The sequence below is a fragment of the Ranitomeya imitator genome, chromosome 4 (genome assembly GCF_032444005.1).
Source record: "Ranitomeya imitator isolate aRanImi1 chromosome 4, aRanImi1.pri, whole genome shotgun sequence".
Taxonomy (NCBI): domain Eukaryota; kingdom Metazoa; phylum Chordata; class Amphibia; order Anura; family Dendrobatidae; genus Ranitomeya; species Ranitomeya imitator.
The window spans coordinates 400,070,265-400,094,825 of record NC_091285.1 but is presented as its reverse complement, the minus strand read 5'-3'; the positions used below and the strand labels follow the sequence as shown (position 1 = coordinate 400,094,825).

The 24,561-nt window shown below is 39.9% G+C and overlaps 1 long non-coding RNA gene across 1 annotated transcript in view; it reads left to right on the top strand.

Annotated features, from left to right (window-relative positions):
• LOC138674147 (uncharacterized) overlaps positions 1-24,561 on the top strand; it is a 223,955-nt gene that overhangs the window by 194,888 nt on the left and 4,506 nt on the right. The window contains exon 3 of the long non-coding RNA XR_011320508.1: positions 174-289. This is a non-coding gene — a long non-coding RNA (uncharacterized lncRNA). The remainder of the gene's footprint in view (positions 1-173; positions 290-24,561) is intronic.

Below are 24,561 nucleotides of genomic sequence, written 5' to 3'. Positions count from 1 at the left end.
GCTGCTACAGCATGATAACAGGTAATATTGCTAAAATAAACACAGTAGATGTTTTCAGTGGCACATAATAGCAAGATTTATGAAAAAAAAACTTTATAGTAGTGGACAACTTCTTTAAGTCTGTATTTCTTGAAGTAAAAGGTTAATGTCTTTTTTACTTGTTGTTCTGCCAGATATATGCCGGAATCCACCATAAACGAATTGACGTAGTCGGGGATAACATCAGGATATAAGCCAGAATTCTCTGCAGTCAGAAGGAATTGTTGGGGGCAACAGGACAAGCAGAGAGGTATGCACCTTAGGATTGAAATATATAATAACAATTAGGAAATTTATAGAGATAGCAAAAAAAGGGAGTAGAGAATAGTGCAGCTTTAAAGCCAATTAAAAACACCTAAAATACACAAAACCCAGAATTACGACTAGTTGCTAATATTATTACAGGAAGGAATTGAAACCAAAGCTCTCATTTAGCCTATATGGAGTAATGGTACCCAAACGGCAAATCCACTTGCTTTGTAGTTGTGCCAGGGATTTACCTAAGCTTCCGCCTCGTATTCCAAGAGTAATTTGATCAATACCCTTGAAAATGAGGCCAAGAGGCTTGCAATTGTGATATTTTTTAAAATGATGGGGCAATGTTTTCAATAGAGCTGGATCATCTATGGACTTGGCCTTTTCAATGTCCCGGATGTGTTCTCGTACTTTTATTTTTAATTCCCGTATTGTTAAGCCAATGTAAATTAAGTTACAAGGGATTGTGGCATGATTACACCCTGAGAGGAACAGGTGAGATGTTCCCTAATATCAAAATTCTTGGGTCCATCAGCAGTTGAGAAAAAGCCTGATTTTTTTTTCATATTGGCACAGGCTTTGCAAAGCCCACACGGGAAGAAACCTTTTGAGGAGGATTGCTGAAGACATTTGGGATTGGGATCATAGTGACTATGCACTAGAATATCTTCCAAATTGCAGCTTCTTCTCGCCACAATGGATGGACATGGTGGTAGTATTTTACGCAAAGTGGGATCTGTTAACAGTATATTCCAATATTTCTGTAGTAATTTTTTTAATATCATCCAATTGATTGTTAAAATTGGAAATAAATCTTACTTGATCCTCACTTTTATTTTTATTACGATACCTTGGTGTGGGGTAAAGTAATTGTTCTCTGGATATCTTTGTTGCCCGCCTATATCCAAATCTTATGCTTCTTTTGCTATATCCACGATTTAAAAACCTTTTTGTAAGATCTAAAGCCTGGTCCTCAAAGTCAGATGATTTAGAGCAAATACGTTTAGTTCTGAAAAATTGGCCCATGGGTATGCCTTTAATAGTTGCCGGTGGATGGGATGATGTGGCATGTAAAAAGGAGTTGGTAGATGTGGGTTTTCTGTATAGATTGATAGTAATCACACCATTAGTGGATACCCCCAGTTTCAAATCCAGAAAATCCAATTCTTTTCCAAATTTGTATAGTCAATTTGATATTAAGATTATTGTCATTTAATTTTTTCATTAGAGTATGGAGGTTATCCACTGTTCCTTCCCATATAAACCACACATCATTAATATACCTCATCCATTCCTGTACATTTTGAATTTCGGGGATGAGGTCATTTAGGAAAGGGTCCCCCTCCCATGCCCCTAAAAAGAGGTTTGCATGTGAGGGGGCACAAGAGGCCTCCATAGCAGTCCCTTGAGTCTGTAGGTAAATGTGTTTATTGAATGTGAAGACGTTGTGCTGGAGTACAAACTCTAAAAAGCACAAGGTGAGTATTATTAGACAGCCCCCGCTCCCCCTCCCCTGCCGACCCCTGGGTATGACTCGAGTGTAAGCCGAGAGGGGGACTTTCAGCCCCAAAAAATGGGCTGAAAATCTCTGCTTATACTCGAGTATATACGGTATATGATATCTGCCAAATGGCATATCATAATGAAAAACAAATTAATAAACACTTATACAAGAGTAGAGTGCATAGTTACCTCCTGCAGGATGTGGTGCCAAACCCCGGCTTGAAGCCTTCTTCTGGGGGACATGTAGTACAGGTAGAGAACAGTACACAAGTAGAGAGAAGTATAATACATATAGTACAGGTAGAGAACAGTACATGTAACACAAGAAGAGGGTAGTACAGTACATACAGTACAGGTAGAGAACTGCACATGTAACACAAGTACTGAAGAGAGCAGTACAGTACATATAGTATAGGCGGCAGAGAACTGTATATGTAACACAAGTAGAGAACAGTACAGTACATATAGTACAGGAAGAAAACTATACATGTAACACAAGTAGAGAGTACAGTACATAAAGAATAGGTAGAGAACTGTACATGTCACACAAGTAGAGAGCAGTACAGTACATATAGTACAGGTAGAGGACTGTACATGTAACACAAATAGAGAGTACAGTACATAAAGTACAGGTAGAGAACTGTACATGTAACACAAATAGAGAGTACAGTACATATAATACAGGTTGAGGACTGTACATGTAACACAAATAGAGAGTACAGTACATAAAGTACAGGTAGAGAACTGTACATGTAACACAAGTAGAGAGTACAGTACATATAGTACAGGTAGAGAACTGAACATGTAACACAATTAGAGAGCAGTAACAGTACATATAGTACAGGTAGAGAACTGTACATGTAACACAAGTAGAGAGCAGTAACAGTACATATAGTACAAGTAGAGAACTGTACATGTAACACAAGTAGAGAGCAGTACAGTACATATAGTACAAGTAGAGAACTGTACATGTAACACAAGTAGAGAACAGTACATTACATATAGTACAAGTAGAGAACTGTACATGTAACACAAGTAGAGAGCAGTACAGTACATATAGTACAAGTAGAGAACTGTACATGTAACACAAGTAGAGAGCAGTACAGTACATATAGTACAAGTAGAGAACTGTACATGTAACACAAGTAGAGAACAGTACAGTACATATAGTACAGGTAGAGAAAACTAAAGTACATGTAGTACTGATAGACAGCTGGCCTATAACAGGTGCTTTACCAGTGAAATGTGTACATTTTTGGCATACTGTCACTCCATTTTGATATTGGCACTCAGATTGTCTATGCCTTGATTAGACTCTGTTCCTACCATTCGGATAAGCAGAATATGCAGTAAATCTACATCTGTCTATATAATTTATATATATTCAGGTGTCATGTCTTTTAACCATGTGTTGATACATTCTTTATTCTGCTCTTTCGCTTCACACATTATTTTACCAGTAATATCAGAAAGGTAAAGATAATTTTATAGTGGTGACAATGGTAGAACAAACAGCAGAGACAAATCATTATTCCCACACCTCTGTTTCCTGCCTTGTACGTTTCTTGCCATCAAATGGCTGGTGGGTGAATCATGTTGGTATTGTTTTTTTTAATTTTCACGGACGATGGAAAATCTCAATAGAACTGCACTGGGGTTTTATACCGTGAGCGTTGTCCCTCTTGTAATGAATACTATTGAAGTCCTTTTGTTCAGTATTTAGCAGTGGGAGTTTTAGGTTGAACTACTCTTATCGGCTCACCATCAAAGCGACAGCTCTGTAACGATTCACTAATGATCACCTGAATGTGCCAACCTTTCCCATAACCGAGAATACAGCTGAATTGCTGTCTGTGGTACAAATAACAGGTGTAGGAGACGTTTCACAGCCGGTTTACTCTTTATAGCTAGAATTATGGTTTTAGAAGAAGTTTCACAAATGGTTTGCATCTTCACTTATAATTTAAATGATAGGTTTATTAAATGTAGGACTTATTTAGATAATATTTCAAAGCGTTTTCACATTTTGTTGTGGACAATCCTTTTGCATGGGAAAAACTGAAGTTATCTCTAAGGCTATGTGCCCACGTTGCAGAATAGAAGCAGATTTTTCTGCTTCAAATCCGCACTCCCTTGCCAAGGAAAAGGCTTGCGGATTTTAATGCGTTGTCGTCGCAATTTTCAAGTGTTTTTGTCACGTTTGTCATGCGTTTTTTCCAAGCGTTTTCCTATATTACTCTATGGCGGTGGAATCGCCGCAGTTCTGCAAAATTAATGAACAGGCTCCTGTCACTTTCCTTTTTTGTCTTGTGGTGTTACCGTAGTTGCTGTTTTTAATGCCAAACTCATCAAAAAGGCATACTCGATTCAGGAATTTTGAGTAAAATAAAAAAATGTGCTGTCTTTCCATCGGGAACTGTTGTGGCGACTTTTAGTGCTGAAAGTCACAAAAATGGTGTGCTTGAAAATTCACCTGGGGGGATGAAGTGAAATTAGTGCAAAATTTTGTGACTTAAAAAATTCATAATTGGTGAATCAACATCTGGAATCACTAAATTCCATGCACAAAATGGGAAAAAAATGCAAGCACATGCAAAATAGACCTAAAAAATGCGCAAATAATATGCATTATGTGAAAAAAAGGCTCAAATAATATGCATTGGGTGAAAAAAGTGCATAAATAGTATGCATTGGATGAAAAAAGGCAGAGCAAAAAAATGCATAGGGTGAATAAAAGGCACAAATAATATGCATTGGGTGAAAAAAAAGGGACAAATAATATGCATTATGTGAAAAAAGGTAGAAAAAAAATATGCATATGGTGAAAAAAGGCACAAATAATATGCATTATGTGAAAAAAGGCAGAAAAAAATATGCATAGGGGGAAAAAAGGCACAAATATGTTATGTGAAAAAAGGCAGAAAAAATATGCATTGGGTGAAAAAAGGGACAAATAATATGCATTATGTGAAAAAAGGTAGAAAAAAATATGCATATGGTGAAAAAAGGCACAAATAATATGTATTATGTGAAAAAAAAGCAGAAAAAATATGCATTGGGTGAAAAAATGCACAAATAATATGCATTATGTGAAAAAAGGCAGAAAAAATATGCATAGGGTGAAAAAAGGCACAAATATGTTACGTGAAAAAAGGCAGAAAAAATATGCATAGGGTGAAAAAAGGCACAGATAATATGCATTATGTGAAAAAGGCAGAAAAAATATGCAAAGGGTGAAAAAAGGCACAAATAATATGCATTATGTGAAAAAAGGCTCAAATAATATGCATTATGTGAAAAAAGACAGAAAAAATATGCATATGGTCAAAAAAGGCACAAATATGCATTATGTGAAAAAGGCAGAAAAAAATATGCATAGGGTGAAAAAAGGCACAAATATGTTATGTGAAAAAAGGCAGAAAAAAATTATGCATAGGGTGAAAAAAGGCACAAATAATATGCATTATGTGAAAAAATGCACAAAAAAATATGCATAGGGTGAAAAAAGGCACAAATAATATGCATTATGTGAAAAAAGGCAGAAAAAAATATGCATAGGGTGAAAAAAGGCACAAATAATATGCATTATGTGAAAAAAGGCTCAAATAATATGCATTATGTGAAAAAAAGACAGAAAAAATATGCATATGGTCAAAAAAGGCACAAATATGCATTATGTGAAAAAGGCAGAAAAAAATATGCATAGGGTGAAAAAAGGCACAAATAATATGCATTATGTGAAAAAGGGCAGAAAAAAATATGCATAGTGTGAAAAAAAGATACAAATAATATGCATTATGCGAAAAAAGGCAGAAAAAATATGCATAGGGTGAAAAAAGGCACAAATATGCATTATGTGAAAAAAAGGCACAAATAATGTGCATTCGTTGAAAAAAAGGCGCAAATAATATGCATTGGTTGAAAAAAAGGCGCAAATAATATGCATTGGGTGCAAAACACACAAAACGACAAAAAACAGGCTCAAAGGCAATGATGAATCAGGGTCCATGTGGCTATGTTGATCATCTAAGGCTCTATTCACACGTTGTGTTTTTGCTGCATTTTTTGTAATGCAAATTAAAAGTTGCTTTTTACAGTACAAGCAAAAGCTATGAGATTTCAGAAATCTCGTGCACATTCTTGTTTTTTCTTTCCTGAGTGAATTGGAAAACTATGCCGTTTTTGACATATGCAGAATGTCAATTCTTTCAGTGTTTTTGCAACCTTTTTTCACCCATAGATTAATGAGAAGGTGCAAAAAAAATGCATAGTTAGTTTTTTTGCAGTGTTTTTTGCAGAATAAAACTAACTTTAAATACGGTAAGTTAAGTTTGGGACCAGGGTTTTTTGACTGCTGTGAAAAACACTGTAAACATGCAACATGTGAACATTGCCTAATTTGCCTGGGTTAATTAATAGAATCCTCATTCTTTTTGGGGTGATTCTGCTAATAACATTACATTAGGTAGTTGCTTTTTATGAAATTGCAAGTAAATATGTGTTAATTTACCAGATGTGTACCATATTTGCTCATCCATTTTGGCATAATTACAAATGACTGATATTACTGCTTATATTTAGTGCAACACACATTTTTTAAAACACTCAAGTGTTTGTAAAAACAAGAAAATGTGATTTCATTGCAGTTAAAAGGGTTGTGCACTCCTCGGACACCCCATTCGCAATCCCTATTTTTCTGGTAAAATAAAAGTACCGTATATAACCACTATACTCACTCTGGTGCCGGCGCTGTTCCTGGGGCCCGACCGTCGCTCTATTATCTATGGGACAGCATGTCTGTTTTCTGCTTTCTGCGACAGTCCCATTCTAAGGCTAAGTTCACATAAGCATCCAAAAAAAAAGTCTTCTGATTTTCATCCAGACAAAAAATGGACGATTTTTCATCTGTGTTGTCATACATATACTATCATTATGGCTTCCGTTTTTATACATCAGCAAGTATTAAAATTTACCAGACCGAATACACTTTTCTGTGTAACGAATTGCAATGTATCTGTAAAATTCTGATGCTATGAGAATAATTAGTATGAGATACGATTTTTTTTTTGTGCACCCATACACTTGAATTCGCGACTCTCATCTGAAACACAAAAAAGAATATTGCATGCTGTGATTTTTTTTCCATGTGGACATTCGAGCCGTGTGAAAATCATTTGAACAGCCCCATTAAATGACATTGGTTGGAATGCTGTCAGTTTTTTTCATGGTCAGTGCTTGGGCTGATGGTGCTGCGCTGGCGCCTCCAGGTGCCATCTTTGTGGAGACAAAAAATGTTTTCCCTCTAGCAAGATGGCGCCAGTGGCACCTGCGCAGTAGCATCTATCATCTTGCATGCTTGTGTTCTTCTAACAGTGGTAACTTGCCAAGTGCTTAGTGATGGGTCTTTGGCATGTTGGCTATGTCTAAGTTTTGTTTTACTTTGTTTAAAGAGGAGCTGCCAGCAGGATTTTGGCTGTAATGGTGCCATGAAGCTGATTAAAATGATACTTTTTTTAATAAGTGAGGTTTGTCATTCTTCTATAATCAGCTGTAGAGTTTATGCTAATAATGCACTGGTACAGGGGGCTGGATGTTGCACTTGGTCTTCTCCTGCCAGTCTGGGTATTATCATCCCCCTGCTTGCCTATGGTCTATAACTGTCAGGTCACTTTCTCAGTTACCTGCCTCCTATGGCCAAAATCTCACACCATCATTGCCGCAGCCTGCGATTGCAAGATAACTTCCCAATGAAATCACTGAGTCAACAAATCGATCTGCACATGTGCTGCCCTCAGCAATGCGGAGCCCATGCCAGATTTTGGCCCGAGAAGGCAGGTCGCTAAAAAAGCAGTGACCGGTCAGTTATAGGCGGGGGATTGACGACAGTCTTGATAACACTCAAATGGGCAGAAGACCAAGTACATCGTTCAACCACGCTGCACTTCCACTACATTAGCATAAAGCCTCCACGGCTGATTAAAGAAGAATGACAAAATGGATTTCTTTTTTTTTTTTTTTTAAAGTTTAACTTTCATCAGATTCAAAGTGCCATTTATTTAAGCGTGCATAATCTTGCTGACAGGTCTGTTTAAAGAGGTTGTCCAGGTTTTTAATGATAGTCTGCAGTCACTCTGTGTAACTGAAGACTTGGGAATCCTCATCTCGCGCACAGCACATTGTGATGATTCTCCAGTGACGGCAGCGGGAAGGAGCAGTTACATGACTGCAAGTAGGCGATATGCATACTCCCTGCCACATTAAGACAAGACGTGCGCGGCCTCGCCCAATACTTACACATTTAGTTTAAGCAGTGACAAATTAACAGTGGCATTTTATGGATGTAAAAAGTACTGAACAGCTCAGTCTTCAGGCGCCATATGCCACTGTTAGACATTAGGCTATAAGGGCTTGTAGTTCACGGATACGTAACAGAAAGCTCACAGTGTCTCCTTTTAACTAATGTAATCCTGTTTCATCACTCCGTTAGCCATATTTCAGAAACCAAAATACTAAACCAGCCTTTCCAACACGTGGAAAATTACTTTTACAATTTCCCTTGTAAACATCTTAGCTCTGTCCTTTAGTAACTCCTGTTTACTTTAGGAATTACATCTGTTATGTTCCAGCAACGTGTTTCATCATTGTTATGTAATGTGTGATGATAAGGAATGTTACTGCAGGACACTGACCACGGGATTGTGAGCACATACTGTGTGACTATTTATACATACATATATGCATAGATTATATATATATATATATATATATATATATATAGACGTACAATCTTTTTTCTATACATGCTCAATGACAGAGTAATCTTTGTTTGCCAAACCATTGCTATCAAAAAGATCTCCTCAATCCTGGTAGTTGGTTCAAGATAAGTAGAAATGACGCATTCATGGCTCAGGATGCCGAAGCTTTGGAGAATGACAGTTGTTGCCCAGAGTTTGGCCAGCAGGTGTCAGGCGTCTTCCTGTTTTATGGTTTACTTTTCTGTGATTCTATTATGTTGATGCATTTGTGGTTTTTATTGACACATAGGCTTGTTGTTTGTCTTACATGCAGAATGTTTGCTAGCCTTTAAAAAGTTTATGTAATCTTTGAAGCTTCTTTAATGTTTTTTTTTTTAATTATTTTTGTATTACATTTTGGTCAAGATCACTTACACAAAGCTAGAAAAGGAGCTTTAAAAATGTAGCTTGACAGTCATGATTGCTATTTTTTTTTGTAATTGCCGTTCTATGTATTTGCTTTAATATTTGTTTGATCTATTAATGCATCTTCTAAAATGTACTGTTTTTTACTAGAATAGTTAACACTTTTAGATTGTGCTGGGTATCTAATGGTATATTTTGGCATCTTATAGTTTATCAGATGCTATAGTGCAACATGCACTTTTTTATCAAGTATTTTTGGCTGGATCAGTGAGAGAAACTTCAAACTGAGCTTCCAACGCAAAACTTAGAATCTCTGGAGCTAATCACTGGCCACAGCCTTGACTCATTGACCACTGCTTTGCTTCAGTAGACATGTGTCTTTCCTGCCAGAAGAAGGGAACTTGGGCTGTGGTATGAAGAAAAATAGGGAATCTGAATGTTAACATTTGCTTTTTTATCAAAAACACTTTTATTTTTCCCAATAATTCCATGTCTGAAGCAGCTAAATTAGTTTGTGTCTCTAGCATGTGTCGCAAGGTTTAATATGATGGGCTTCCTTCATTACTTTTTTCATCATGTGTAACCTCACAGTGAGCTATATTAGTACCATGGAACCTTTATTTGAGTCACTTCACATTACCGTTCTAAAATATAGCCTCATTTCCAAATAGTACTAGATAACCTTAGTTTCAGTTCACAGCAATCAAGTTAATGTTAGTGTTAAATTCTCCATTCAGAGGCTGACCACACCGTCTCCATTATTAGCTGTTGATAGCTACCAGCACTGATCAGTACCGAGGCTTGGCGTTGAGTCATACTGATGTGTGAAACGTATAAGCGTACAACTCAAAGATAGGATTTTGTAAGGAATGTTCTGTTGTATGTCATATCACAGGATCTGGTATATTCCATGAGCCAGCTAGCCAATTGTCTCCTAGAAATGTGCTGCTTGCATCTCTTTCATAATTATTTGCAATTGATATCTAAGGATTTCTTATTGTCTTATTTTAGTACATGTTATAAATGTCATTAAGGTCATAAATTCTATCGGTACATAAAGCTAGCCTAACAAAGTACATGATGAACCAGGTGTGTAGCTGACGCTATGTCACCTGATATAATGTACCTTATGTCATCTTAATAGTATGAACATTTTATGCAGAATCATTTAGTGACTCATATGTACAGGGGTCAAAGCTTGGTTTGAGGGTATGTGCACACGTCAGGATTTCTGGCAGAAATTTTCCTGAGAAAAACCTGACCTCATCTGGAATACTGTGTCCAGTTTTGGGCACCACATTTTGAAAAAGACATCAGCAAACTGGAGCAAGTTCAGAGAAGAGCGACCAGAATGGTGACCAGTCTTCACACCAGTTCCTATGAGGAACAGTTTCAGGATTTGGGAATATTTTGCTTGCAAAAAAGAAGACTGACAGGAGACTTAATAGCTGTCTACAAATATCTCAAGGGCTGTCACATTGTAGAAGGATCATTCTTTATTCTCATTTTCACAAGGGAAGACTAGAAGCAATGGGATGAAACTGAATGGGAGGAGACACAGATTAGATATTAGAAAACTTTTTGACAGTTAGGGTGATCAATGAGTGGAACAGGCTGCCACGAGAGGTGGTGAGTTCTCCTTCCATGGAAGTTTTCAAACAGAGGCTGGACAGACATCTGTCTGGGATGATTTAGTGAATCCTGCTTTGAGCAGGGGGTTGGACCAGATGACCCAGGAGGTCCCTTCCAACTCTCTCATTCTATGATTTTATGAAATTCCCAAAGGACTATATTTTCCAAAATAGGGTCACTTGAGGGAAGATTCTGCTCTTCTAGCAATTAAGGGCTCTGTATATGAGTTCGCAAAATCTTCTAGGAAAAACTGTGCTCCAGTAGGCAAATAGCGCTCCATTCCTCCCGACTCTCCGGATGGCTTAATACAGCCACATATGGGGTATTGCCACGTTCAGTAGAAATTGTGGGACAAATTTTGGTGCCATTTTTACCCACTTGCTTGAAAATGTAAAATCTGGGGCTAAAACTAAATTTTGATGGTAAAAATGTAGTTATTTTTTCTTCACTGCTCAATGGTATAAAATTATGTGACACACCCGTGGTGTCAATATGATCACTGCACCCCTAGATGAATTCATTGAGAGGTGTAGTTTGTAAAATGGGGTCACTTTTGGGGGTTCTCCTGTTCTGGCACCTCATGAGCTCTCCCAGTGTGTCATGGTACCTGCAAATCATAACAGTAAAATCTGGTGCTCCTTGCCTTCTGAGCTTTACACTGTGCCTGAAAAATATTTCCCGTTTACATGTAGGGTATTGGCGCTTTCAGGAAAAAATTTTACCTGCAAGAAAAGTATGTTTCCCTTTTGGTATTTTGTGTAATCATGTACTATATTGTCAATAAAGTGATTTATATATTTTAACAATTTTTTCTATGATTAATTTTTTTGGGGGTGATATATTATATTATGTATTCTTAGTTTTTTATGATCAAAATATTTTTGGTATTTCTTTTCTATATAGGTGATTTGGTTTCCAAATGGGACATCACGTGCGCTAATGATTCCAGAAAATTTTACAGTCAAAAAGTCAAATGACGCTCCTTCCCTTCCGAGCCCTGCCGTGCGCCCAAATAGTGGTTTTCTCCCTCATATGGGGTATCAGCGTACTCAGGAGAAATTGCACAACAAATTGTATAGTGCAGTTTCTCCTGTTACCCTGATAAAAATGCAATATTTTGTTCTAAAAACATATTTATGGAGAAAATTAGTTTTTTTTTCTTTTACAGCTCAATGTTATTAACTTCTGTGAAGCATCTGAGGGTTCCATGTCCTCACCACACATTTAGATCACAGTTTCCTGAGGGGTCTCGTTTCCAAAATAGTGTCACTTGTGGGGGATTTTCACTGTTCAGGCACATCAGTGCCTCTCCAAACTCGACATGGCGTCCACTAATTGTTGCAGCAAATGTTGCATTCACAAAGTCAAATGGCGCTCCTTCCCTTCCGAGTCCTGCCGTGTGCCCAAACAGTGGTTTTCTCCCTCATATGGGGTATCGGCATGCTCAGAAGAAATTACACAACACATTTTGGGGTCCATTTTTTCCTGATAACCTTGTCAAAATATAAATTTTTGTATCTGAAGTTAATTTTGGGGGAAAAAAGTAAAATACCGTATTTTCTGGCGTATAAGACGACTGGGTGTATAAGACGTCCCCCAACTTTTCCATATAAGTTTTCCTGACCGCTCATGTGACCGCAACGTCATTGAAGGTCCTTCACTCACTGCATTCTAAGGAACAGAGGGAGACGCTTGCAGCGCTGTGATCCAGGGCCCGTCCGAGGGTGAGTATATACATGTTTTTTATTCTTTATTTTTACATGAATATGGATCCCAGGGCCTGAAGGAGAGTCTCCTCTCCTCCAGACCCTGGGAACCACACGCCGAAATGCAGGATCGCTCCCTGCACACGCCGTACCCGGCGTATAAGACGACCCCCGACTTTTGGGACAATTTTTAGGGGTCAAAAAGTCGTCTTATACGCCGGGAAATACGGTATTCATTTTTTTTCCACATTCCAAAAATTCCTGTGAAGGGTTAATAAACTTCTTGAATGTGGCTATGAGCACCTTGAGGGGTGCAGATTTTAGAATGGTGTCACTTTTGGGTACCTGCTATCTGTTGTAAAAATGAGAAATCGCTGGTCAACTTTTAACCCTTACAACTTACTAACAAAAAAAAAATTTGGTTACAAATTTGTGCTGATGTAAAGTAGACATGTGGGAAATGTTACTTATTAAGTATTTTGTGTGACATATCTCTGTGATTTAAGGGCATGAAAATTCAAAGTTGGAAAATTGCAACATTTTAAACATTTTCCCCAAATTTCTGTTTTTTTCCACAAATAAATGCAAATAATATCAAATAAATTTTACCACTAACATGAAGTACAATATGTCACGCGAAAACAACCTCAGAATCACCGAGATCCATTGAAGTGTTCCAGAGTTATTATCACATAAAATGACAGTGGTCAAAATTGTTTAAATTGGCCTGGTCATTAACGTGCAAACCATCCTCGGGGGCAAAGGGGTTAATTGACGTCACAGCAGCAGATGGCACTTGTAGGCTCCCATCTGTGCCCCGTGACGTGATCGCTAAGCGATTACGTATTACTATGACAACCTGCTGAAACCCCCTTCGCTGTCTTAATGGTTCCCCTCTGAAGCTCAGATATATGACGAGCTTCAAAGAAAACCAATATTCATACTAAATAGTGCAATACTGTGGTTTTACAGTATATTGTATAAGCGAGGGGATGCCCAAAGCTTCAAGTCTCCTGAGGGGATTAAAAATAAAGTAAAAAGTAAAAAAAAAAAGTTTTAAAAAATATATAAAAATTTGAATCACCTCCCTTTTCCCCCATCAAATATGAAGAAATAAACAAATTTTTTATTCCTTTTGGTAAAAGTCTCATCTATTAAGATATAAAATTAATTAACCCAATCGGTAAACACTGTAACGAGTAAATCAAAATGTCACAATTATCTTTTTTGTCACCACATGTCGATAAAAAAATAAATAAAAAGCAATCAAAACATTACTGTGTATATACCCCCAAATTGTAAAGAAGATTACTCAGTTCACCATGCAAAAAATCAAACTCCATTGGAAATCTAATAATGTTACGGGTCTTGGAAAATGCATTGAACACACAGATATGCACCAGCGCTACTACAGTGTAGTGACATTGTAGAAGACGGGTTGTGTCTGCATGCACCCACCCTAAGTTATATATAAAGAGAGATCAGTATATAAAAAAAATGTGTGTATACACACACACCTCCTGCGCAGTAGTCGGCTTATTTGCAAGAAAACCCAGTGTACATCACCTAAGTACATTTTTGCAAGATCTTAACTGCCATGTTGGGTGTAACCAATGGCACAATACACTAACCTTAGTTAGCATCACAGTAGAACAGTAGATTGATAGCTGTAATGGTTGGTGAGTCCAATAATGGCGTCCTGGGTTTCTTTGTGATGAGATAGCTCTCTGATTCTGTTGGGAATCCAATATTGTGCGAGTCCGTCTGCTGGTAACGTCTCCCTGAAGTCTTCAAGTATTGAAGACAGTGCTGTTCGGTTATATCCGAAATCAATGTTCCATTTATTGCACATAACACTGAACAGATTTTTTTAATTAGGCAGCAACAAAAAACCATAGGGGTACATTGTGTCAGGATTGACCAATAGGGAAAATCAATTTCCAGTAGCTACAGAGGTCCGTATAGATCAAAATTCCATCCAACGCATTTTGAAAAGTAACTCTTTTGTTTGTTGGGGATAAGTCACTGCATCTAGATTTCTTATATAGCTCCTTTTTGCTGTGAATTAGTACATTGGCAGTACTATCCCTTTGGATTTTCATAACTACCATATTGTAAATGAATCCAAATAAAGAGTGGCTTAACCCCTTCATGACCCAGCCTATTTTGACCTTAAAGACCTTGCCGTTTTTTGCAATTCTGACCAGTGTCCCTTCATGAGGTAATAACTCAGGAACGCTTCAATGGATCCTAGCGGTTCTGAGATTGTTTTTTCGTGACATATTGGGCTTCATGTTAGTGGTAAATTTAGGTCAATAAATTCTGTGTTTATTTGTGATAAAAACGGAAATTTGGCGAAAATTTTGAAAATTTCGCAATTTTCACATTTTGAATTTTTATTCTGTTAAACCAGAGAGTTATGTGACACAAAATAGTTAATAAATAACATTTCCCACACGTCTACTTTACATCAGCACAATTTTGGAAACAAAATTTTTTTTTGCTAGGAAGTTATAAGGGTTAAAATTTGACCAGCGATTTCTCATTTTTACAACGAAATTTACAAAACCATTTTTTTTAGGGACCACCTCACATTTGAAGTCAGTTTGAGGGGTCTATATGGCTGAAAATACCCAAAAGTGACACCATTCTAAAAACTGCACCCCTCAAGGTGCACAAAACCACATTCAAGAAGTTTATTAACCCTTCAGGTGCTTCACAGCAGCAGAAGCAACATGGAAGGAAAAAATGAACATTTAACTTTTTAGTCACAAAAATGATTTTTCAGCAACAATTTTTTTATTTTCCCAATGGTAAAAGGAGAAACTGAACCATGTACGTTGTTGTCCAATTTGTCCTGAGTACGCTGATACCTCATATGTGGGGGTAAACCACTGTTTGGGCGCACGGCAGGGCTTGGAAGGGAAGGAGCGCCATTTGACTTTTTGAATGAAAAATTGGCTGCACTCTTTAGCGGACACCATGTCACATTTGGAGAGCCCCCGTGTGCCTAAAAATTGGAGCTCCCCCACAAGTGACCCCATTTTGGAAACTAGACGCCCCAAGGAACTTATCTAGATGCATAGTGAGCCCTTTAAACCCCCAGGTGCTTCACAAATTGATCCGTAAAAATGAAAAAGTACTTTTTTTTCACAAAAAAATTCTTTTAGCCTCAATTTTTTCATTTTCACATGGACAACAGGATAAAATGGATCCTAAAATTTGTTTGGCAATTTCTCCTGAGTACACCGATACTTCACATGTGGGGGTAAACCACTGTTTGGGCACATGGTAAGGCTCGGAAGGGAAGGAGCGCCATTTGACTTTTTGAATGAAAAATTATCTCCATCGATAGCGGACACCATGTCGCGTTTGGAGAGACCCTGTGTGCTTAAACATTGGAGCTCCCCCACAAGTGACCCCATTTTGGAAACTGGACCCCCCAAGGAACTTATCTAGATGCCTAGTGAGCACTTTAAACCCTCAGGTGCTTCACAAATTGATCCGTAAAAATGAAAAAGTACTTTTTTTTCACAAAAAATTTATTTTCGCCTCAATTTTTTCATTTTCACATGGGCAATAGGATAAAATGGATCCTAAAATTTGTTGAACAATTTCTCCCGAGTACGCCGATACCTCATATGTGGGGGTAAACCACTGTTTGGGCACACGGCAGGGCTCGGAAGGGAAGGCGCGCCTTTTAACTTTTTGAATGGAAAATTAGCTCCAATTGTTAGCGGACACCATGTCGCATTTGGAGAGCCCCTGTGTGCCTATGCAATGGAGCTCCCCCACAAGTGACCCCATTTTGGAAACTAGACCCCCCAAGGAACTTATCTAGATGCATACTGAGCACTTTAAACCCCCAGGTGCTTCACAGAAGTTTATAATGCAGAGCCATGAAAATAAAAAATAATTTTTCTTTTCTCAAAAATGATGTTTTAGCCTGGAATTTCCTATTTTGCCAATGGTAATAGGAGAAATTGGACCACAAATGTTGTTGTCCAGTTTGTCCTGAGTATGCAGATACCCCATATGTGGGGGTAAACCACTGTTTGGGCGCACGGCAGGGCTCAGAAGGGAAGGCACGCCATTTGGCTTTTTAAATGGAAAATTATCTCCAATCATTAGCGGACACCATGTCGCGTTTGGAGAGCCCCTGTGTGCCTAAACATTGGAGATCCCCCACAAATTACCCCATTTTGGAAACTAGACCCCCAAAGGAACTAATCTAGATGTGTAGTGAGCACTTTGAACCCTCAAGTGCTTCACAGAAGTTTATAACGCAGAGCCATGAAAATAAAAAAAAAAAATTATTTTCTCAAAAATGAATTTTAGCCCGCAATTTTTTATTTTCCCAAGGGTAACAGGAGAAATTTGACCCCAAAAGTTGTTGTCCAGTTTCTCCTGAGTACGCTGATACCCCATATGTGGGGGTAAACCACTGTTTAGGCACATGCTGGGGCTCGGAAGTGAAGTAGTGACGTTTTGAAATGCAGACTTTGATGGAATGCTCTGCGGGCGTCACGTTGCGTTTGCAGAGCCCCTGATGTGGCTAAACAGTAGAAACCCCCCACAAGTGACCCCATTTTGGAAACTAGACCCCGAAAGGAACTTATCTAGATGTGAGGTGAGCACTTTGAACCCCCAAGTGCTTCACAGAAGTTCATAACACAGAGCAGTGAAAATAATAAATACGTTTTCTTTCCTCAAAAATAATTTTTTAGCCCAGAATTTTTTATTTTCCCAAGGGTTACAGGAGAAATTGGACCACAAAAGTTGTTGTCCAGTTTCTCCTGAGTACGCTGATACCCCATGTGTGGGGGTAAACCACTGTTTGGGCAGACGTGGGGGCTCAGAAGGGAAGTAGTGACTTTTGAAATGCAGACTTTGATGGAATGGTCTGCGGGCGTCACATTGCGTTTGCAGAGCCCCTGGTGTGCCTAAACAGTAGAAACCCCCCACAAGTGACCGCATTTTGGAAACTAGACCCCCAAAGGAACTTATCTAGATGTGTGGTGAGCACTTTCAACCCCCAAGTGCTTTACAGAAGTTTATAACGCAGAGCCGTGAAAATAATAAATACGTTTTCTTTCCTCAAAAATAATTTTTTAGCCCAGAATTTTTTATTTTCCCAAGGGTTACAGGAGAGATTGGACCACAAAAGTTGTTGTCCAGTTTCTCCTGAGTACGCTGATACCCCATATGTGGGGGTAAACCACTGTTTAGGCACATGCTGGGGCTCGGAAGTGAAGTAGTGACGTTTTGAAATGCAGACTTTGATGGAATGCTCTGCGGGCGTCACGTTGCGTTTGCAGAGCCCCTGATGTGGCTAAACAGTAGAAACCCCCCACAAGTGACCCCATTTTGGAAACTAGACCCCGAAAGGAACTTATCTAGATGTGAGGTGAGCACTTTGAACCCCCAAGTGCTTCACAGAAGTTCATAACACAGAGCAGTGAAAATAATAAATACGTTTTCTTTCCTCAAAAATAATTTTTTAGCCCAGAATTTTTTATTTTCCCAAGGGTTACAGGAGAGATTGGACCACAAAAGTTGTTGTCCAGTCTCTCCTGAGTACGCTGATGCCCCATGTGTGGGGGTAAACCACTGTTTGGGCACACGTGGGGGCTCAGAAGGGAAGTAGTGACTTTTGAAATGCAGACTTTGATGGAATGGTCTGCGGGCGTCACGTTGCGTTTGCAGAGCCCCTGGTGTGCCTAAACAGTAGAAACCCCCCACAAGTGACCCCATTTTGGAAACTAGACCCCCCAAGGAACTTATCTAGATATGTGGTGAGCACTTTGAACCCCCAAGTGCTTCACAGACGTTTACAACGCAGAGCCGTGAAAATACAAAATCATTTTTCTTTCCTCAAAAATGATGTTTTAGCAAGCAATTTTTTATTTTCTCAAGGGTAACAGGAGAAATTGGACCCCAGTAATTGTTGCACAGTTTGTCCTGAGTATGCTGGTACCCCATATGTGGGGGTAAACCACTGTTTGGGCACACGTCGGGGTTCGGAAGTGAGGGAGCACCATTTGAATTTTTGAATACAAGATTGGCTGGAATCAATGGTGGCGCCATGTTGCGTTTGGAGACCCCCTGAAGTGCCTAAACAGTGGAAACCCCTCAATTCTACCTCCAACACACCCCTAACCCTTATCCCAACTGTAGCCGTAACCCTAATCACAACCCTAACCCCAACACACCCCTAACCACAACCCTAACCCCAAAACACCCCTAACCCTAACCACAACCCTAATTCCAACCCAACTCTAAGGCTATGTGCCAACGTTGCGGATTCGTATGAGATTTTTCAGCATCATTTTTGAAAAATCTGCGGGTAAAAGGCACTGCGTTTTACCTGTGGATTTACCGCGGATTTCCAGCAGTTTTTGTGCGGATTTCACCTGTGGATTCCTATTGAGGAACAGGTGTAAAACGCTGCGGAATCCGCACAAAGAATTGGCATGCTGCGGAAAATACAACGCAGCGTTCCCGCGCGGTATTTTCTGCACCATGGGCACAGCGGATTTGGTTTTCCATATGTTTACATGGTACTGTAAACCCGATGGAACACTGCTGCGGATCCGCAGCGGCCAATCCGCACCGTGTGCACATAGCCTAATTCTAAAGGTATGTGCACACGCTGCGGAAAACGCTGCGGATCCGCAGCAGTTTCCCATGAGTTTACAGTTCAATGTGAACCTATGGGAACCAAAAATCGCTGTACACATGCTGCGGAAAAACTGCACGGAAACGCAGCGGTTTACATTCCGCAGCATGTCACTTCTTTCTGCGGATTCCGCAGCGGTTTTAGAACTGCTCCAATAGAAAATCGCAGTTGTAAAACCGCAGTGAAATGCGCAGAAAAACCGCGGTAAATCCACGATAAATCGGCAGCGGTTTAGCACTGTGGATTTTTCAAATCCGCTGCGGAAAAATCCGCATAGGACCAGAATACGTGTGCACATACCGAAACCCTAACCCTACCCCTAACCCTAACCCTACCCCTAACCCTAGCCCTAACCCTACCCCTAACCCTACCCCTAACCCTACCCCTAACCCTAACCCTAACCCTACCCCTAACCCTACCCCTAACCCTAACCCTAGTTCTTACCCCAACCTTAGTGAAAAAAAAAAAAATTCTTTATTTTTTTATTGTCCCTATCTATGGGGGTGACAAAGGGGGGGGTCATTTACTATTTTTTTTATTTTGATCACTGAGATAGGATATATCTCAGTGATCAAAATTCACTCTGGAACGAATCTGCCGGCCGGCAGATTCGGCGGGCGCACTGCACATGCGCCCGCCATTTTGGAAGATGGCGGCGCCCAGGAAAGAAGACGGACGGACCTCGGGCGGCCAGGTAAGTATAAGGGGGGGGAGATCAGGGCACGGGGGGGGCGTCGGAGCACGGGGGGGTGGATCGGATCATGGGGGGGGTGGATCGGAACACGGGAGGGAGGATTGGAGCACGGGGAAGGATTGGAGCACGGGGTGAGGGATCGCTGTGCGGGGGGGGTGGATCGGAGCACGGGGGGGGGGGTCGCTGTGTGCGGGGGGGGGGGATCGGAGTGCGGGGGGGTTTGATTGCAGCACAGGGGGTGTGATTGGTGCACGGGGAAGCGGACAGGAGGACGGGGGAGCGGAGCACAGGACGGAGGGGAGCGGACCACAGATCGGGGGGCTGGGGGGGCGATCGGAGGGGTGGGGTGGGTGCACATAAGTGTTTCCAGCCATGGCCGATGATATTGCAGCATCGGCCATGGCTGGATTGTAATATTTCACCAGTTTTTTAGGTGAAATATTACAAATCGCTCTGATTGGCAGTTTCACTTTCAACAGCCAATCAGAGCGATCGTAGCCACGAGGGGGTGAAGCCACCCCCCCTGGGCTAAACTACCACTCCCCCTGTCCCTGCAGATCGGGTGAAATGGGAGTTAACCCTTTCACCCGATCTGCAGGGACGCGATCTTTCCATGACGCATATGCTGCGTCATGGGTCGGAATGGCACCGACTTTCATGACGCAGCGTATGCGTCAAAGGTCGGGAAGGGGTTAAATACGTACGTACATAACTCTTCCTATTAAACTACTAAAATATGTTTTTAGTATAAAAAGTAAAACAGATAAAGAATATGTGAAGAATATCAAGATATGTACACAATGTGTAATATATGTAGATTGTGAGCCCTCGCTGGCAGGGTCCTCTCTCATCCTTTACCGGTTGTGAATTGTATTGTTTAAGATTATTGTACTTGTTTTTATTATGTATACTCCTCCTCACATGTAAAGTGCCATGGAATAAATGGCACTATAATAATAATATATAAAAAAAGTGATATGCTTTTCTGTTGCCACCGTGTTTTTTTATAAAATGTTTTGGATAATGGGTGTCCGCATTTTTGTTAATAATATTCTGTGGCTCGTTCTTACATGAAATGGGCGTCTTGAACGTCCTATGTAAACTTTGTTGCAGGGGCATTCGATCCTATTATAACCCCTTTAGTTCTACGTGTTCTAACAATTTTTATTCCAAGTTAATTGGTACCTTGACTGTCTGCCATGTGTTTGAACAGTGAAGTGAAATGCTTTTTCTTTTCCTTCTCTATCATACACTGTTATAATGCTTCCAATATTTTTGACATGGCTAAACATATTTTGGTTGGATAGGGCGTTTTTCCCTACTAGCCTGTCCTGGCGCAGGATATCGCAGTGTTTTTTATTTTTCATTTTTAAAAATCCCTGTTCAGTGTATTGTCATAAATGGGCCCTTAATTTTGGACATTTCTTGTATTGATTTTGAGTATTTTTAGCTTCAATAAGAATCTGTCTGATTTGCCCACTGATTCTTTTATTTCCATTAATTGTGATTGATCATGCCTTTTTATCTCTACATTTTTTTCACATTGTTTCTGCCTCGCCGTTATAGTCAATTAACTTTTTACAATTGTGCCTTATTCTCATAGACTATCTTTTTGAGATGTTATTGAGCCATCAGAGGAGTAACCATCTTGTTAAAACTGCCTTATTCTCATAAATTATCTTTTTGAGATGTTATTGAGCCATCAGAGCAGTAACCATCTTGTTAAAACTTTTGCATCCATTGTTTTTTTTTTGTAAGATTTCGTATGTAATTAACCTCCCTCCATAGAAATCATAAGGTCCAGGAAATTAATCTTTTTCTTACTATAAAAAGGAATCAATTTCAGGAAAAAAAACACTTTTTTTATTTTATTAATTTCCTGAAGGAATTCTAGTAATGCTTCCTCACGACCCGACCACATAAAGAAAACATCATCTACAGTATGTATCTTTTCCACAAGACTAAGTTCATCCCGTGTCTTTAGGAAAAGATACATAGATGATGATTTCTTTACTTAGTCGAATAGTGATAAAATGTTACTAGAATTCTATCAGGAAATTAACTACCGTAAATATGTTTTTCATGAATTTTATTCCTATTTATATAAGAAAGACATTCATTTCCTGGATTTTACTCTCTCTAGGGGGTAAGTAAATCTTACAGAATAACAACGGATTACAATAATTTTATCTCTCGCCTCCTCTCATGGCTCAATAATTCCCTCCTCCCCCAAACAAATATGAAAATAAGACACAATTGCATTAGGTTAATTGAATATAAAGGGGGGGGCAGAAACAATGCAGTTTTTTTCTTTATAAAGAAAGGGCATGATCAATCAAAATTAATGGAAATAAAAGAATTTGTGTGAAAACTAGACAGACAGATCCCTATTGAAGCTAAAAATACAGACAATCAATACATTAACAAAGAAGAATTGTCCAATTCAAGGTTCCATTTATCCCAAAATACACTGATTAGAATTTTTATATATAAGAAATAAAAAAAAAAAAACTGATAAACTGAGTCAGGAAACTCTAATGGGGGAAAAAAAATTTCTGTTCAACCAAAAATAACATGTGTTTAGCCAAACCAGAAATATTGTAAGCGTTACAGCATTGTATGAGAGAGAAGGAAAAGAATTTCCCTCCTGTTCACTTTTAAGGGAATTTTTTTTTTTTTTCACTTGAAAGCCATGTGTTAAGAGACACAAATTAAAGTACCGTATTTTCCCACGTATAAGACGACTGGGCGTATAAGACGATCCCCAACTTTTCAAGTTAAAATATAAACTCTCAAAAGTCGGGGGTCTTCTTATAAGCCATGTGTCGTCTTATAGGGCCGGTCACTAATGTGCCTTTTGGGGGGGGAGTGGTCCCGATTACGAAGAGGGGGCGTCTCACAGGAAAGTGTGAGTGGAGTATCCCCCATTACCTCATTGTAGCTGCAGCGTGGGGTCCCTGTGCTGGGGAGCGGCGGCGGCTGATCCTCTTTGTGCCACGTGGGTGCTGTGGGGCGGCGGCTCCTCTTCGTGCAGCATCGGGGCTCTGTGCTGTGGGGCGGCGGCAGCGTATCTTAGTGCAGTCGAGGCTCCGGCATATCCTCAAATCCCAGAGGCCCCGGCAGCTCCATTGCTGCGATGCGGTGGCCTCCGGGAAAATGGCCGCTGGGGGCGGCGCATGCTCAGATTCAGATCTCGTCTCCTGAGATCTCGGGACGAGATCTGAATCTGAGCATGCGCCTCCCCAGCGGCCATTTTCCCGTAGGCCACCGCATCGCAGCAATGGAGCTGCCGGGGCGTCCTGGCTTTGAAGAATTGGGAAATGCCAGAGGAGCCCCAACTCTGCACGAAGATACACCGCCCCACAGCACAGAGCCCTGACGCTGCACGAAAAGGAGCCGCCGCCCCACAGCACAGCACCCATGCGGCACAAAGAGGAGCAGCCGCCGCCGCTCCCCAGGACAGAGACCCCACACTGCAGCTACAATGAGGTAATAGGGGATACTCCACTCACACTTTCCTGTGAGACGCCCCCGCTTTGTCATCGGGACCACTCCCACCCACCATATACACATTGGTGTCTGCACCCGGCGTATAAGACGACCCCCGACTTTTAAGAAGATTTTCAGGGGTTAAAAAGTCGTCTTATACACCGGAAAATACGGTCTTCAAAATATACTGCTTGGTTAAAGTATTAATTCAATTGATATGAAAAATATTTAGAACACATAGAACTGAAGTGTTTATATACAGTATATAGAATCAAATGCCATGCCAACAAAGTTTACATAGGACAAACAAAAGGCTCCCTTCATATAAGAATGAGAGAACAATTTTAACAGTAGACATGTGGGCACCCATTATCCAAACACATATGTCAAGAGCAGAATCCCGATAGTTATTATAGTTATTATGAACTCATTGGCACATTATTGGACTAAACTGAAATAGAATTGTTTACTTTTTATAAAAACATACAATAAGAGTATTCACACTATGTGGATTTGTATTGCAATAAAACTAGTTCTACATTTTAACTTTATTTATATCACTCCCACTGCAGACCATTTTACAGATATATTTGGGAGAACATAGTTTTCCTTTTTGTATTAATAAATATTTATATAGCATCTTCTGAAAAGGACACCGCTAAGCAGAGGCCAGATGGTGTTTAGAGTAACTCTGCTGCCTCATTTGAGTGGCTCCTTCATGGGTTACATCTGAATCACGTTATTTGGAGATTTAGATGTAAACCCAGATGTAAGTGCTCAGCGTGGAGCGCAGGATAAATGTGATCCCAAATGTAATGTAAAATGTTCCCAACAAAAGCTTCAAATCAGTTGAAAAAAGCAACGCCCCACTCAGGTCCATCATCTGTTGATGGAATTATAGGGGGCTTCCAAGTTGCTTGTAGTACAAAGGCTCTAGAAAAGTGAAATTGCCTTCGCTCCCCCAAAACAAATTCAGCAAATTTTGTTCTCCCAAATCCAAGTGCCTCCCTCCCTTTTGAGCACACAGCGTGCCTAAACCGCAGTTAGCATCCACATGTTTGGCATTTCAGTAGCGATGAGAGCCCATCTAATTTACAGGTGCATGAGCTGGGCATAATGTACAGGTCACTACAAAAACAGTTTGAAATATTCACTCAGCAACATCCTTTGCTGCTTGTTTCTGGAAAACACCCATAAAGTCAAAATCGTCACTACACCTGTACATAAATTCCCAAAGGGGTATAATTTCCAAATTGCGATCACTTGAGGGGGATTCTGCTCTTCTCTCACTTGGGGCTCTGTATATGGAGTCCACAAACTATTCTAGGAAAATCTGTGTCCCAGAAGGCAAAAAGTTCTCTGTTTCTGAGTCTATAAAAGTAGTTCCTGACTACATATGGGCTA